Genomic DNA, 13049 nt, shown 5'->3' with positions numbered 1-13049 from the left:
TCTGCATGCTGTTTTTCACCGCAAGCTGAAGCTGGCTTGTTTGCCCAACGTTAATAGCTACCGCTTTTGTCCTGTTTCGAAGTACCACAAGTGGATTGGGGAAAGGACGCTGCTTTGTTCACACATGGCACTTCCTGGCGGAGCTCAACTTCTTGCTGACGGACGCTCTTGATTTGGCGGATGGACTCAACAGCCTTCCGGAGAGTGAGGTCTGCGTCGAGCACTGTAACATTGGCGGTGCTGGTCGCATTCTACGTTGTAATCTGCAGATAAGATTGCCCCGCTGGCCGCGAAATCTTCCTTTCTTTTGCCACTCCCTGATTTGCTGCTTAGCGCTCAAAAAGCGCGTCGCCGAACGAATAAACGACATTGCCTTCCTGAAGCTGTGTGGGTCGTCTATTCCTTGGGTTGTTCGTCCTGCCGCCCTCGGCATCTAGCCGTCGAATACGTGACAGCTGGTGGCAGCGGACAGCGGATGGAGCGCGCGTCGGCGGAGGCCTTGGCGTCCGGTTTGGTGAGAGCACGGCTTACTTGATTTCATTGGGAACATTAGCGGGATTTACTTGGTAGTCAAGAGTTTTTGACTTTCCTAAATATTAGTACGTGTAAGAGTAGCACTTGTTCTCAGCAGTGATGAACCTCACATCATTAACGAAACCCAACCTAGTGTTGCTAGCCGAAGAGTTAGGTATCCCTGTACAGAAGTCGATGCGTAAAGCTGCAATTATTGAAGCAATATCCAAATGCGGAGCGAAAGACGACGAAGTCGAGGAATGTTGGAAGACAATTTCCCTACAGATAATGAAAGAGAGATAGAACTGAAGTTAAAAGAAATGCAGCTGCATAGCCTTGAACGAACTGACAATTTCGACATGCGTGGATACACGCAAAAGCTTTCAGACACCAGTTACCTGGTAACGACACCCGCTAAACGCAATGACGTGACAATCTACGACTAAAATCTAATGAAGCCATTTATCGAATGTATGGAGACGCTGAGCATCGTCCTAAACGAAGCAGAGGAAATAAATGTTCCAGTCCCTCAAGTACCAACCCCTTGCTCTTCCCCGTCAGCAGAAGAAATACTCGAATCTGTCGCTAACCGAGCTTCTTTGACAATCGAGCAAAGTAAGGAGTTAAAAGAGCTCGTACTCAACTTCAGCGATTTGTTCAGTCCCTATCCCGGTAGCACAAACCTTGCGGAACACGACATTGATTTGACGTCTGACCAACCCTTCCGTACAAGGATGCACAGATTTTCGCCCCGCCATGAGAAGCTGTTGAACGATTCCGTTTAGAACATGTTGGCACTGGGTCTAATTGTACCAGGGGAAAGCGAATACGTGTCACCGATCTTTATCGTAGAATGTCCGGGCAAGGAACCCATACCCTGTATTGACTATCGTAAGCTGAATGCGATAACAAAAACGAAGACGTTTCCCATTCCTAATGTTGAAGCCTTGATCGAGAAAGTTTCCGCGGCACAGTGCATTTCTACGTTAGATATGGTACGCTATTCTGGCAAATGCCACTGACGGAGAACGCCAGTACGTTCGCCGGTTTCATGACTCCGACAGGCACATATCGCCCTCTGGTGCTCACTTTTGACCTCATAAACGCACCGTTCGTATTTTCTAAACTAATGAATCAAGTGTTCACAGGCACCGAGTCTTTCGCTGCGCCCTACCTCGATGACATCGCTGTTTTTTCTAGTACTTCGAAACAGCATTTGGACCATCTGCAGCAGGTTCGAATCCGCGAAGCAGGCTTGACTCTCAAACTGAGCAAATGCTGTCTTGCAAACACTGAAGTCCATTACTAGGGGCACGTTGTTGGCCAAGGGAAGCGACGCCCTTCCATGTTAAAAGTTGAGGCCATCACTAGCTTTCCCTTGCCAGAATCAAAGACTAACTTGCGTTCCTTTTTGGGTTTAGCTGACTATTACAGAAGCTACATTCCAAACTTCGCACATATCGCTAGTTCGCTTACAGATGCTCTGCGCAAGACCGAGCCTACTATTTTGCGTTGGAATACGCCGCGTAAGGATGCATTTGCTGCGATTAAAAAGATTCTTGTCAGCGCACCGGTTCTCGCGGCACCAGATTACTATCGCCCTTTCTTTGTTCAGTGTGATGCCAGTGACCACGGAATGGACGTTGTTTTAAGTCAGGTGAACAAGAAGGCGGGAAGCACCCTGCTGTCTACGCAGGTCGAAAGCTAACGTCACGCGAGCAAGCCTAAAGCACAACAGAAAAAGAATGCGCTTGCATAGTGTGCGCTCTCGAAAAGCTCTTATATTACTTCAAAGGTTCTTCCTTTATTTTTGAAACCAATAATTCCCCCTTAGTGTAGTTAAACCAAATGTCAAACAAGAATGATTGTTTGATGAGGTGGAGTCTAGTGCTTCAACAGTTCGATTTTCTAGTGCGGCACAAGAAAGGCAAACGCCATGCCAATGCTGACTGCCTTAGCCACATTCCCTAGTTTCCTTTTTCTTTCTTTTTCTCGTGTGCATGCCAGTAAATGCAAGTCTTTTCATTCTCGTGTTCAGTTTTCGCGTGTTCTGCTCCCAGTGAATTCAACTGCCGGGCTTTCCTAAACTTGGACGTGAGGTTACTTCTGAGGTTGTTACTGCATTTCTTCCACTCTTGCAAATGCCCCTTCAAATACTATCGTGCCGGCTGACGGATGAACCCTACGCCAGAGGTCTGCGGCCTGCTCTCTTTCGCTACGTGCTCGGCAGCCTTTCATCACTCGGCGAGCAGTGGTAATTATGAGCGTCATCTCCTCCTGGACGTGTCAACCCCTCTCCACGGGCCGATTGTTCGAGCCTGAAAACGCTTGGTGCCTTCTCCACCATTACTGCGATGTCCAGCTCAACTTGCCCGCCTGCGCCACCGAGAAACTCAACGTCTTTTCCAAGCGCAAGGACAATACGATCTTGCAAACGCTTCAGTGCTGTGCCTGGACAATCTTGTTGCCCACCTGTTCCCGCCTCCAGTTGTTCAAGAAGCGTAATCCTCTTGAACGCTCGCGAAAAGGGTAGCTTTGGCCGAGCTGTAACATTCGCGGTGCTGGTCGCATTCTACGTTGTAATCCGCAGGTAAGATTGCCCCGCTTGCCGCGATAACTTCATTTCTTTTGCCACTACCTGATTGGCTGCTTAGCGCTCCAAAAGCGCGTCACGGAAGGAATAAACGTCCTTGTCGTCCTGGCGCTGCGTGGGTCGTCTGTTCCTTGGGCCGGTCGTCCTGCCGCCCTCGGCGTCTAGCCGTCGAATACGTAACTGCGCTAGCCTGGCGGATAGCTGCTTATCTTTTACCGCAACTACGAGTTGTTCTCGCACAAACTCTTCTATAAGAGCGCCGAAGTCGCAGTCTTTCGAAAGTCTGTGAAGCGCAGTAACTCACCGACTTGTTGCACTCTGGTGTTGAATCTGGCATGTTCAAAGATTACGTTGCGTCACGAGATAAAGTATTTGTCGAACTGCTCCATGACTGCGTCGAATTTCTTGGAGTTCTCTTCAGAGAGAGAAAAAGTGACGTAGATTTTCTCGGCTTGCTCACCCATGATGTAGAGTACCGCGTCTACTTGATGCTTCTCGGTCTTAACGCACAACCCCGAAAAGCTTGGGAAACGTTCAGGTCATTGTTTCAACTTCAGCCCCACGTTCAGCGACGAAATGTTGAAGGCGTCCGCAGGTTGAATTCGATATCACGCCATGGCCTCAAACGTTAAGGGGTCGCGTTGCTTGAGTACCGAGATGTGCGAATAGGGAGCAGCTCAACGGCGTTTCGTCGCTTGCATCGTCCTTCGCGTGGAGGAGGACTAGAAGCCGATGTCGGCTGGTACAACCTGTTCTTCTGACACCATGTTGTAGCCAGGCAGGAAGAGCGAGACGGCCACACGAGGAGTCACATACGCACAACACGTTTAATGGTTTCTCAGATGTGTTCTGTCTCAATAAGAAGAGCATGCGCTGCCAGATCCCCGACCACGCGCAGTCAAAATCTGTAAGTGAATTGTTCCTTTATGCAAGCGGCTACACAATCATTGTCATTTGGCAGAATTAAAATACAAGGCAGGTCAATAACATGTGCTTGTACTCTCTTCTTAAGTCGAAGCAAAAATTGCTGGAAGTATGAAACAATTATCGATGTTTTGCCCTCGTCATTGTTATTTTCCCCTCATGTTTTACTAAAGCAAGGCAGATTATTTTAGTCCCCTTGTTTTGTTGTGTTTCACGTGCTCTCGTTATCAGTCGACTGCCGGTGTCATGTAAATGTAAAATGCCTATCAAAATATCCTGCAGCATGCTGCTTTAGAACTTCAGGTTACTTTGCTCGCAACATCCGCTAATGCCTACGACCTCAAATGCCTTTTATAATATATAAGGGAGACGTGAACCGTCTGAAATACATTCCTGCATGTTCAACTAGCTGCGTTTGGGACCTTGGTTTCGACAAAACCACTGGGGAGCGCAGCTCTTTTTGCAGGTAGATTAGTGTGCAATATTTTATGGCTCGATTTAGTCACATTTGAGCTTTATTGGCATTTCAGGTCCTATGCTTACTGGATTGTTTATAAACGTTCTTCGAAACAAAACAATTGTTATGCATTATATCTTAATAAACCCTATAGAACTTACATGGCTTAGGCGACCAGCGAGGGTACATTTCAAAGCTTTTTAATAAAATCTTGGCTGGATTGAGAATAATCCTACTCGAAAGCATATGGCCCTGTTATTAGTTATGTAGAATAGGAAAATACACTTATCAAACAAACTTACACATGTTAGTTGTATGTAGAGATTTATTTCGAGTTGGTCGATGTTTTAAATAATCATATGCATTTTCACACATTGCTTTACGTACAATTAAATCCGGAACACTCGGCTTTTCCTATTAAAAAAGGCGGGGTTAAGACACAGAAAGAAAATACAATAAAAAGCAAATTCAAGAATAGATCCCATAGTTAACCTATAAGGCGGACATTAGTAGCATGACTGGAAAATACAAATACTAATGTTGGCTATTTTTCTATATTGCAAGAAGGGTGTAACAGCATTTGATATGCATGCTAGTGGAACATCATTTTAAGTTTTTAAACTTTGGAAGTTGCATTTCATAGGGGCTGGATCGATCTCGATTCCAGGAAATTATTAAAAGAACAATATACACTGCCTTCACTAGGGCCTAATGATGCAAATAGAAAAGTGTTTTTACATGGAAGCCAATCCAGTTTATTTGTGAAACTCCTTTGATGGCGCATTGTATTTATCTGTAGTGCAAAGCAAGATGAACCACCTATTTGGAATGTACCTTCTGGCAGTCGCCGCAATCGCAATTGGTAGAGATAACCTGTAGTATACAAAAAATCGTTAATTTTTTCACTAGATCGGCACACGAACTCATGCACTACGGTTACGAAGCAGTAACATGTTCTTATTATAATATCTACATCAAGGAAGTGCAATAATGCTCGGTAGATACAATTGGTCATCATCACTGAGCCACGGAAAAATGTAGTTTACCATTTTTTCTTCTGATATAATATTGCGGCGTCAATAAGATAATGCTCGCACAAGACGTAGGCTAACATTCTTTATGAACACCGAGACTACGCGAATAATAAAAAACTACACTTCAATGTTTCATGTACTGAGAATAAAATTATGTTCTAAGACGTTCGAGAGGTGAAAGCATGATCAAATTTCAAAATTACAAAACCACAATATGAACTTATGAAACGAGATCAGACTGCGACTTTATCCAATTGAATGAGAAAAGAAATAAAATTTGCCAGCAAACCTAATGCGCCAGAATGACCTTTACACCGCAACTAGTCCACTTAATAATATTATAAAAGTCTCGTTCTTTCAACGTTATTCTAATACATATGTCAACCATTTTCTCCAAACAATGTCGCAACCGGTGCAATTATATTGAACAGAACGTTATCGATGGTTCATTGCTGTTAACGCTATGCAATTAGTCGATGTTTCGCAAGAATATTCTGTAAGCGTCGAATAAATTTATTGTCTAAAGATTGATCACTTCTATTCAACTTTCACTGTAACAAGAAATACGTAACTCACACTTGTGGCACAGTTTGGGGTATTCATCTCAAGTTTGATTCTTGTAACGGTTATGATACTAAACAATGTCTGTGCATCAAAGGAATGCTGAGCATGTGCATGTTTGGTATGCAAGTAATACAATAGGAGACGTACCACATTTTAGCTTAGAACACTCAATCCAGTTGGATCCGACCAGGCTTTGTTATTGAATTTATTACACTTGCTATAAAATCTGAAGTATATAAAATAATGTAAAAATGAGAAATACGAGAAAGACGCCATCTATATTCTCAATATGCCTAGCACTCTTGGCGGTCGCGAAATCTTAGGAAATTTGCAGCTGCAGGTGCCGAGGAACCCTATGAAGCTGGGTAAACTCGGAACAGGACAAACTATGAGCAGGACGAATTATTACCTGGTTGTCGGAGTGGCTGCTAGAATGGATTGAATATGAAAACTTTGCCGCTTCCAAAACCACGATGATATGAAAATGGAGTCCAGCATGGTGTTCTGGTTCTTTCAATGTATAATACGGCGAAAATATCGTTATTCCTCGATTTGAGATTTTTCGCTGCAGAACATTCAATGCAACTTCTGATGTTATAAACTTCAAACTAACCATGATTTTGAGGAGAGTTGAACTTTAAAAAGGTCCTTAATTGTGCTTAAGCTGCTTTATGCTTCGTTTCAGCTTTGATCATTATGGCTCCGAATGAAGCGTTTGCCGGTGGCCTCGGTAAAGATGTCGGAACCGCCCATGGTCTCGATCCCATTGGCAAGAAGTGAATTATAGTGCGTCTTGAGTTTAACCACTCCATTGTTGATGTGGTGTGTAAACCCAGCTCGTTTGCAATAAAATGCATTTCGAAGATATTGTTGTTCCAAGATTCTTCATTCATTTTTAAAGTACAGCTGATTAGATATGGCTCAACGCCATTTGTGCGTTCTTCTGTTGACGTTCGCAGAAACGGAAGGTGTAAAGACGGAACGCGCGGCGAGTTCTTCTCATTACGAAATTGGGGTGACCAGAAAGGGCAAGTGAGAGATATTGGGTGCTTCCTTTTTTGCTGTCTTGATTTTTCCTTTGTCAAAATATTTCCCATTTCAATTACACAGAAAGAAGAAACCAGCCGAGTCGCCCACATGAAAGGACAGAGCGCTGACTTCCGCCTGGTTTGTGGAAGGTTGCACGAAATGTATAGCTACAAGGAATCACGCGGACATGTTGTCAGAACACTTCACAACTTCACAAAACGTCACACCAAAGGAAGGCTACACCATGATGAGTCACAGAACGCACAGTTCTGTCATGCACGCCTAAACACATCATGAAATTATTCTTCCTGCAAAGATAAGCACTAGAATGGCGCGCTAACGCACATGCTGACCGCCCTTTCTATGAGATACGCTTCAACACTGTCCCACGTAAGTTATGACAGGTGCTTTTTTACCACTTCACACCGAAAAACATTCGGCTTACATTCACAGACACGACAATGAGATAGAGAGAGAGAAAAAACATTTATTCGGACCATCGATGAAGCTGCTCTTGAGGTCGAGTGGGTGGTGTCCTCATTACAGGACTCCACTGGCCATGGCGGCTCGACATACTTGCTGGACGACAGCTTATTGTCCCGCCAGGGTTTCGCCGGTCACCTGTACCTCCCACCGCTCAAATGACGTGGTGGGCGTCTTTAAGTGTTGAGGTTTGCCCCCGCACACCCACGAGATGTGAAAGAGTGTAAGGCGTGTGTCGCCGCACCAGAGGCAGATGCCGCGATTTGTATGTGGGAACATTTTACTGTATCTGTGTAGGTTTGGAAATGTGTTGGTCTGAATAAGTCGGAGAGCTACAGCATCTTCTACGGCATCAGTGCTGAGCTTTCGGCGAGGCGGAGGATAAATCATGCGGTTGAGTCGCTGGATCTCGAGTCGGTCGCCGTAATTAGACAGCAGGGCCATGAAGGTATAGGGTGGGGATGGATGAGACAATTGGTCTTGCCCCGCTCGGTTGATTAGCGCTCGAGCTAGGTCGTTTGCCCTTTCGTTCCCCTCTAAACCCGCGTGGCCCAGCGTCCACGTCATTTGATGGTATTCTTGCAGCCTCGGGCCTAGAATCGGAGCCGCCAGCAGCGGTGTTCGTCCGTTGGTAAAGTTACGGCAGGCCTGTTGCGAGTCGGTAACGACATGGACTTCCCTGCCTACCCTGTCTTCTTGCTTTATTACCAGCGCCGCGGCTATGGTCTCAGCCGCAGCTGGGGTCTCTGCCCTTACGGAGGCCGCGAGGGTCAAGGAGTTGTCTCTCCCTTTCACGGCTCCTACCGCGAAGAGGTCCCCTACAGGGAACGCCGCCACGTCCACGTACGTTACGTATGGTTCACCCTTGAATTGTCGGCGCTGTCTGTCGACGGGAGCCTTGCGTCGTCTTTCATGGAGTTCATGACTCATGTGCTTCGGTATCGGGTTCGCCTTGAATTCCTAAGTGTCCCTGCATTGCTCGGTGCACATTATAATAATGTTCTTTTAGCCTTTCTTAAAGACGGATACCAGTATGGCCAATACTTCTGTTACCGCATGATAGTGAAATTGAATAAAGAACCCCAAAAATGCAGCACCCAGAACACTTGTTCTGCATGGTCGAGGAGACAGTAGTGCGCGGATATATTGGATTTACGACCGTACAGTGCCTGCGTAGCACATGCAGCGTAGAAAACACTACTTGCACGTTACCCTTGCGGACAATCTTTTTTATACTGCTATACACTTGGCAGCTATACACTATACTATACACTTGGCAGCTGAGGTCACGGCAGCGGAGCATTCTGCTGAACGTTTTCTGTCGCCTACGCAGGTTTTCACAGATCGGGCGCAGTACTACCGTGAACCAGCGTCAGCAGTGCTTCGACCATCCTATTTAACGCATGTGTGCCCTAACTCATGAAGATTTAACAGGACTGGCTGCGTCAGCGAAGCGCCACGTGCCGCCCGTGACGAACGCCACCTGTACATCACCCCAGGAACCATCGGCACCCGGAAACCATATATAGTTGGATCACCGCAGAATTCATCACTTGGCAGCTGAGGTCGCGGCAGCGGAGCATTCTGCTGAACGTTTTCTGTCGCCTACGCAAGTTGCTTTCATTTGTATCACTGCATAGGAATTCGTTTTCACATATTTTTGCCGTACCCACTGCTGCCAAATCATAATGCCAACGTGTGCTGAGTTATCTAGAGAGATGGATTCATTGCGAAAAGAAGTTGAGGAATTGCGTAACAGCATCGCCCTATTTAATGAAACGTTTGAAACGATGAAGACAAAGCAGGAAGGCCTGGTCAAAGAAAATGAGGAGCTCTCGCGAACGAACGAGCAGCTAACAAAACAGGATGCTGAGTTGCAGCAATACTCCCGCATGAACAATGTGGAAATCAAAGGTGTACCAGAAACAAAGGGCGAAAGCTGTGAAGCAATTCTGCAACATATCGCAGAAAAAATTGGTTGTCCTGTGAGTCCTGCAGAAATTGATGTTGTGCACAAGGTCCCTGCTAAAGGTGGTTCAAACATTATTGCGCGTTTTTGTTCTCGTCAAAAGAAGACCGAGTTCGCTACAAAGGCTAGGAAGGCGCGTCTGTCAACCAGGTCTATTGGCATAACGAATCAGGATAAGCCCATATTCGTCAACGATCACCTGACTCCAGAGAACAAGCGGCTGTTTGCCCAAGCACTGGCTCTTAAAAGGGAAAACCAGTGGCAGTTCCGTTGGGTCGACAACTGCCGTATCAAAGCAAGAAAGTCTACAGACAGTAGGGTGTACCGCATCTCTGGAGTCGATGATCTATCCATTTTTACCTGAAAAGCACTATACCTGTGCCTTAATGACTGGGAATCACAATGGCGTCACACACTGTTCATGAGCTGAAGCAACTACTTATTTCTTCGTCCACTTCTCAGATTTCTATCATACATTTTAACGTCCGAAGCTTACCCAAAAACTTTGATCATATGGTTAACTTTCTTACTTTAACTGTAGCATAGCCACGGCACGCGGCCCGAACAGTTACGAGGCACAGACCGCTCGAACATAGAAGGCGTTTATTTCGGGGCATGCGATAGCATTTATCCCCTGAAGTGGGAAGGGAAGTGGGAGTGGAAAGATGGAGCAGAAGTACACTGCGCATGCGCACAACTATCATGACGAAGACACAACACTGCCCTCTCCTCAAAAATGGAACCGTTGCACTGGCTTGCGCTGCCTCGTTGAGCGGCGCAGGACTTGCTGCGAAGCATCGGCCGGACTCAAGCTAGTTGGGAGAGGAGGGGTGTGAGGTCGAATGCTGTCATCCGCAATTTGGCCTGCATCTGGAGAATTAAATGGGGCGGCCGCTTCCAAGGAACTGGTTGCATTGGTGGCCGTGCTGGGACCTGGCGTCTGGTTGGACCCTGGACCACGAGCAGTCGTATCCGGAAACCTTGGTGATGAATCCGAGCGGCGGCGCACCTGATCGACGTGGCGCTTGACAATGGCAGTGGGAGTCTCTACGGTTACCATTCGTGCTCCGGTCACCGATTTGACACGACCAGGTATCCACTTCTCTCCCTGTCCGTAATTGCGGACGTACACGCTGCTGTCTGGCGGCAGTGTCCAGTCGTGGCTCTCCTCAGTTGGACCTGTAACAGTCACAGGGAAGCAGGTGTCTAGACGCGATCTTATTTGATACCCGAGGAGCATCTCTGAAGGCGATTTTCCAGTCTTCAGAGGTGTTCGTCTATAATTGAATAGTAGCCGTACCAATTTTTCGTCGAGATCGCCTCCCGTCATTTTCTTAATACCCTCCTTTATCGTTCGCACCGCCCTTTCAGCAGCTCCGTTTGACTGTGGATGAAAAGGTGCCGTGCACAGATGCGTGATGTTGTTTTTTGCTGTAAATGTGGCAAATTCCTTACTCGTGAACTGTGTGCCGTTGTCCGATACTATTGTACGTGGCACACCAAAACGGGCAAATATTCTTCTCAGAGCCCTTATTGTGCTTTCCGCATTTGCATGCTTCATGGGAATCGCTTCGATCCATTTGGAGTGCGCGTCCACTACAACTAGGACCATCTTCCCGGTTACAGGTCCTGCGAAGTCGATATGAATCCGCGACCACCGTTCTTCCGTCTTCGGCCAGTTTAGGGGAGGTGCGGCCGGTGGCATGGGTAAATTTGCTATGCAATTCCTGCAGTTGGCCGCACGCTGCTCTATGTCGCGGTCAAGTCCTGGCCACCAAAATAGGGAGCGTGCCACAGCTTTCATAGCCGATGATCCTTGGTGGGTTTCGTGAAGAAGTTGTAGAAAACGCTCTCTGGCGTCACTTGGTATGACGACGCGATTTCCCCAGTACACGAGGTCGTGTGCCAAGGACAATTCTAGCCTACGCTCATAATACGGTGCTAAATCGGGCTTTATATTTGTCTTGCTTTTTGGCCAACCGTGTAAAACATAATCTTGAACCTTACGCAATGTCGAGTCGACGGCTGTTAGGTCCTTCAGTTCACGCGTTGAGACCACCCCTTCATCTAAGCTTTCGAGTGCGAGTACGTACTCCGGGGGCTCACCTTCAACTGCGTCTCCGGTGGTCTGCTGTGGTAGTCTGCTGAGGGCATCCGAGTTCAGTAGTTGTTTCCCAGGAACATACTGAAGCTTGTATTTGTAGCCTCCGAGGTACAGTGCCCAGCGTTGAATTCGCGCAGCCGCCATAGTCGGCGTCAGGCGGTCGGGTCTCAGCAGGCTGACGAGTGGTTGATGATCCGTAACCAACGTAAATTCACGACCTAGAAGATAGTCCCGGAATTTCGTTACACCGAAAATCAAAGCCAACGCTTCGCGTTCTAACTGGGAGTAGTTCCGCTCTGCTTGGGTCAGTGTTCTTGAGCGAAAACCTATCGGTCTATTTACGTTATTGATCGAGTGAAACAGAACCGCTCCGACACCCAGTGAAGACGCATCGCACTCTAGCTTGAGTTCCTTTGCAGGATCGAAATGTACAAGAATTGGCGCATTTTTCAGACTTTCTTTAGCTGCATCGAAGGCGGCCTTTTGCGGTGCGTTCCATTGCCACCGTGCGTTCTTTTCCAATAGTTGATACAGCGGTGCTAGGTACGTTGACATGTTTGGCAAAAATTTCGCATAGAAAGTCAACATTCCGATAAATGCCCGTAGTGCGGTCACGTTCCGTGGATAAGGTGTGCGCATGATAGCTTCCACGTTGTTTTCTAGTGGATGAAGGCCCTCGCCGTCAATGCGATGTCCGAGGTATACAACTGCCGGTTGTTGAAATTTACATTTGTCATGGCGTAACTTAACCCCATGATCCCGAAAACGCTCTAAGACGGCTTTCAGTCGCTCTCCATTATCGCCTTTCTGCTCGGACACGATTACATCATAAAGATAGGCTTGAACGCCGGGTAAGCCACTGATAATCGTGTCGACTTTTCTCTGGAAGATCGACGGTGCTGACGATATTCCGAACGGAAGCCGGTTATAGCAAAATAAGCCTTTGTGCGTATTTATTACGCAAAGTTTGCGTGCGGCTTCGTCTAGAGGCACCTCACTGTAAGCGTCGCGCAAGTCGAGGGTGCTGAAACATTCACCGCCACTTAAAGCTGCGAACATATCCTCGATTACAGGAATAGGATAGTGTTCGAGTGCGCAAACCGGATTCAATGTAACTTTAAAGTCACCACAAATCCGCACCGAGCCATCTTTCTTTAACACCGGTACTATGGGCGTTGCCCAATCCGAATGGCTGACTGGCGATAAGATGCCAAGGGAAACGAGTCGGTCCAGCTCCAAAGCTACCTTGTCGCGTAAAGCATAAGGAAGAGGTCTCGCCTTACAAAACTTTGGAATTGCTCCATCTTTGAGGTGCAGGCTTGCTGGAGGAGCCTTCATTAGACAGAGTTCTGTGGTAAAGATATCCTGGTAGTCTGTGA

General features: G+C 46.9%; 1 long non-coding RNA gene across 1 annotated transcript in view; it reads left to right on the top strand.

Annotated features, from left to right (window-relative positions):
* Positions 1–10523: 10523 nt before the first annotated feature.
* LOC139059890 (uncharacterized) overlaps positions 10524–13049 on the top strand; it is a 40038-nt gene continuing 37512 nt past the window's right edge. The window contains exon 1 of the long non-coding RNA XR_011514479.1: positions 10524–10658. This is a non-coding gene — a long non-coding RNA (uncharacterized lncRNA). The remainder of the gene's footprint in view (positions 10659–13049) is intronic.

Source organism: Dermacentor albipictus, chromosome 5, assembly GCF_038994185.2.
Source record: "Dermacentor albipictus isolate Rhodes 1998 colony chromosome 5, USDA_Dalb.pri_finalv2, whole genome shotgun sequence".
Classification (NCBI taxonomy): Eukaryota; Metazoa; Arthropoda; class Arachnida; order Ixodida; family Ixodidae; genus Dermacentor; species Dermacentor albipictus.
Note: the sequence above shows the minus strand (reverse complement) of the source record. Positions and strands in the feature narration are given on the sequence as shown.